General features: G+C 36.8%; 1 pseudogene; it reads left to right on the top strand.

Annotated features, from left to right (window-relative positions):
• LOC102864762 overlaps nt 1–638 on the top strand; it is a 9,529-nt pseudogene extending 8,891 nt beyond the window's left edge.
• Nucleotides 639–4,867: the final 4,229 nt, after the last annotated feature.

The raw sequence follows: 4,867 nt of genomic DNA, 5'->3' as shown, positions 1-4,867 counted from the left end.
TGGATTTATCTTTAACTGCTCCACAAATTGCTGTCTGTCAGATACTCCTCTAAATCTGAACATTCAGATTAAGACACACTAGGAAGAAGGATTGGCCACCCACTTCTGAAATAGCAGGCCTCTGAAAACCCTATGCACAACCATTTTAAATAGCCTTGGTCAAAATAAAGAAAATTTAAAAAACCCTAGTTCATACACTAAAAAACAAAGTCAAACCCCAAACTGGAATTTCTAGATTCTCCAAAATTGTAACCAATTTCAGAACAGTGTCCCCCCACCCAAAGTATACTAGAAGTCATCCTCCAATGATATGATTATGAAATGATTAAGTAAACAAAGTACAACAACCAAGTAGTACCCATATACCAGTCTTTTAAAAATCAACAATATGTGTTCTCTTTGGCAGCACATATACTAAAAATCAGCAGTATATCTATGAGCAAGGTAGGCACTTTAGGAAAGTAATGAAGATTTTAAAAAATTGTATCAATTTTGTTTTCCAGGAGTCTTTGAAAGGGTACTCTTCAGGATTTTTTCCTAAGAAGCAGCAGCAGTTACCAGAGTTCCGTTTATTTCCTCATGATGTTCTCTTAGCTAAAACCGTCTTCAAGTTTGAAGCATTAAGCAAGTACTGGTAAGACAAAGCCATCAGAAACGTGTGCCTGATTACCATGACAAATATGGTAATGCTGTCTTAGCTATTGGAGCTACTTTCTGTGCTGCTATGTGGGCTTACACAGCAACACAAATTGGGATAGAATGGAACTTGTCCCCTGTTGGCAGAGTCACCCCAAAGGAATGGAGAGATCAATAATCAAATCAGCTAGTGGTATATTATTGAATTGTTTCAAAATCAACTTATAATTGATGTCGAGGAAAAGCACTATGTACTTATTAAAATAAGACATTATTGAAAAAATAAAGTACATTTGAAACCCTTAAAAATTGTATCAAATATTTCATGCATGTTCAGTTTTAGTAGTTCAGGTGACAAATACATTTTTCACCTTAAAGGGACACACAAATGTTACCTTTGGCTTTGTTTCTGCAATACAGACTTCTTTTGTAGACAGATAATTCTTTCCATTAAAAATAACCAAAATAACATGCATCATTGATTTTTTTACAAAAAACTTCCCCATTCTACAGTTTAAAGCTTTTCAAAATTAGTATGTTTCCAGCAAGGTAAAAATGCCAAACCTCTTTAAATTAGATACACACACAAATAAGTTATTATATGCTATTGAGTCAAACAACTACAACTCATAGTAACTCTATGGCCAACAGAGATGAGCTTTGCCCCATCTATGATGATGGTGTCATCATCATACTCTCTACATATTTTAACTCATTGTTAAGGTCATTGTGTAAATCCATCTTGTTGAGGTTCTTACTCTTTTTCACTGGCCCTCCACCAAGCATAATGTCTTCTTCCAAGGACTGGCCCCTCCTAACAATATCCTCAAAGAATGTGAGAGGAAGTTTCACCATCTTTGCCTCCAAGGACCACTCTGGCTGCACTTTCAAAGATGTGTTTGTTTGTTCTTTTGGCAGTCCATGGAATATTCAGTAGTTTTCTGCAACACCACAGTTCAAAGGCATCAATTCTTCTGTCATCTTTATTCATTATCCAACTTTCAGATGCACAGAAGCAATTGATAATAGCATGACTTGGATTATGTTCACCTTTGTCTTTAAACTGACGTCCTTGATCTTTAGCAGTTTGAAGATATCTTTGACAGAAGATTTTCCAAATACAATGTCTTTTGATTCCTTGACTACTGCTACCATAGAGGTTGATTGTGAATCCAACTAAAATGAAATAATTGACAACTTCAATCTTTTTTCTGTCTATCATGATGGTGCTTATATGACCAATGGTGAGGATTTTTGTTTCTTTGATACTATGAGGTAACTCACATTGAAGGCTGTAGTCTTTGATCTTCTCCAGCATGTGCTTCAAGTTCACTTTCTGAAAGGGAAAAATAGATAGGCATATTAATATAGTTTAATTTTTACACCCAAAGTAGAAATACAGGATATTAAACACATACATATTAGAATTTTGGAAGAAAAGAGAATTGAGTCTTCCTAAGGGAGCAAAAATTTCAGCTGGGCATGAACTATAACAAAGTTTTCGGAATTGTTATTGATCCCTTAAGATTCAATATTTCTCAATTTATTGCTTAGAATGTGACTGTATTCTATAGACCAACTTCAGACTATTCTATATTATTTTTGTTATATCTTTAGTTTCTTATAGCCTTGGGCCTCTTAGTGTTTGGGGGATGGTGGTGTTTTTGCTTTTTTTTCCCTTTTTCTCTTGTTTAGAAGATGTAACTAATTTTTAGTTTCCTCAAGAACTATACCTTTGAATTTACTAATGGTTTTTCATTGGTCTATGAACAAAAGGTGGGATGGGGCAGTTAGAGAGTCTAATAGCAAAAAATAATTTTTATTGGTGCATCATTACTCAAAACAAAAAGAAGAAATCTTATGACTTAAAATAAAGCAAAATGGATTTTTTAAATTTTACAAGTAATTAACAAAAATAATATCAGGAACTTTCTCCCATGGATTTAATTTAATAATCATAAGACCTTAAATTGTTGTTGTTATATGCTGTTGAGTTGCCTGCAACCCATAGTGAATAAATATATATACCAAATGTGATAATGGTTACCCATGATGGACAGTGTTTGGTGGAGCTTCCTGATTAAAACAATCTTGGAGGCAGAAGTGGCATCCACTTCCAAAATGGCTTGCCTCCTGAAACTTTATGAACAGTGCTCAGGTTTTTCATTCATAGGGTCGCTATGGGTCGTCTATGACTCGACAACACTTAACAACATACACACACACACACATACGCACATATACATATATTGTATATATGTGTATAAATATATGTGTGTGTGTGTGTGATATAGATATATATATCTATATCACACACACACACACACACACACACACACACACACACACACACCAGTTCTGAACCCTCCCTATCCTGAGCCGGTCTCACTAGTTCCTACACACCAACCTCCATTACAACAGTCACTGTATCAATCTGTCTCATCTGGTGTCTTCCTCTCCTGCGCTGTCCCTCCACTCTTCAAAGCATGATGTCTTCTCCAAGCACCAGTCACCTTGGCCACGTGCCCAACGTATGTGAGACAGAGCTTCAAAATCCTAACCTCCAAGGAGAGACTTGGTTTTACTCTCTCCAAGGCAGACCTATTCATTTTCTTGGCAGTCCATGGTAGTATGTACAAGACTCTTATCCAGGACCACAATTTGAAGGCATCTATTCTTCTGTCATCCTTAGTCATTGTCTAGCTCTCTGATGCATAGCAAGTAAGTGCAAAGACCATGGCCAAAATTAGGCACACCTTAGTCTCTAGACCGACATTGTTGCTTTTTTAAAAAATTTTATTAATTTTCATGAACATTTACAGTGATTTTGGATTTCCATTCACTCATTGTTGCATTTTTCTCCCTGCTCACCCTCTCCCCAAGTTGGCTCTTCTCTTTGAAAAGTTTAAGAAACATTCCTTCATTGGTATACAAGCCCTCCCCACCCCCCAGTATACACTACCATGCAACTTTCATTCTGGACTCTTGTCATAACCATAATATCCAATCATATATCGCTTTTAAACTGATATAGTTGCTTTTAAACACTCTGTAGAAGTCCCTGACAGCATATTTTCCCAGTGCAATTCGTCTTTTGATTTCTTGACTGCAATAATAAAACCATATAATTTTTGGAAATAGAATTTGGGAAGGGTTGGTAGAAATGGAGGTGTCTTAAGCAGACTTGAATAAATATATATAAGTTAATAGAAGCACCAATAATGTGAAATCATTCCTGATATAATGAACAATAGTAACAATATAGTAACCATCTTCAAGTTTAATTTATTGTAACAAGATTATTTTGGTAAGAAATTCATAATATAGATCAGGAATCCTGTTCCTATTTCACCCTCTAATTTTATTCTGGGAATCTATTTGAAGAAAATAGTCTTAAGTTAGGGTGAAAATTACCTCAATAAACAATAATAGGAATGTTGTTGTTGTTAAGTGCCATCAAGTTGCTTGCGACTTATAGCGACCCTGTATTAAAAAGTTCTGAAACCTGCTCTATCCTGTTAACCTCGTTGTCTCTGACACACCCACCCCCATTAACCCAAGAGTCAATGAGTCAGTCTTTCTGATCCAGGGTTTTCCTCTCTCCTGCTGTCCTTCCATCCTTCCAAGCACAATGTCTTTCTCCAGGGACTGGTCCCTCCTTGCAACATGGTCAAAGTATGTGAGACGAAGCTTTAAAATCCTTGCCTTCAAGGAGCAGCCAGTTTCACCCTCTCTAGGACAAACCTGTTTGTTCTCCTGGCAGTCCATGGTATATTCAATACTCTTCTCCAGTACCGCAACTCTAAGTCGTCAATTCTCCTTCTATCATCCCTAGCCATCGTCCAGCTCTCTGATGCATAGTAAGTAATTGCGAATACCATGGGCTGGATCAGGCGCAGCTTCGTCTTCAGAATGACATTGTTGCTCATCAGCACTCTAGAGAGGTCCCTGACAGCAGTTTTCCCAATGCAATTCATCTTTTGATTTCCTGGCTGCTAGTACCAAGAGTGTTCTTTGTACAGCAAAGCAAACTGAAGCTATTAATAATCTCAATCTCTTGACCATCTATCATGATGCTGCCAATCAGCCCCATGGTGAGAATCTTTGTTTTCTTGATGTTGAGCTTCAATCCATATTGAAGGTTGCAGTCCTTGACCTTCTGCAGAAAATGCCTCAGATCCTTTTCATTTCAGCAAGCAAAGTTGTGCCATCTGCTTAACAGATTGTTGAT

This window comes from Elephantulus edwardii, unplaced genomic scaffold (genome assembly GCF_000299155.1).
Source record: "Elephantulus edwardii isolate Elephantulus edwardi_28Jun2011 unplaced genomic scaffold, EleEdw1.0 scaffold00001, whole genome shotgun sequence".
Taxonomy (NCBI): Eukaryota; Metazoa; Chordata; class Mammalia; order Macroscelidea; family Macroscelididae; genus Elephantulus; species Elephantulus edwardii.
Note: the sequence above shows the minus strand (reverse complement) of the source record. Positions and strands in the feature narration are given on the sequence as shown.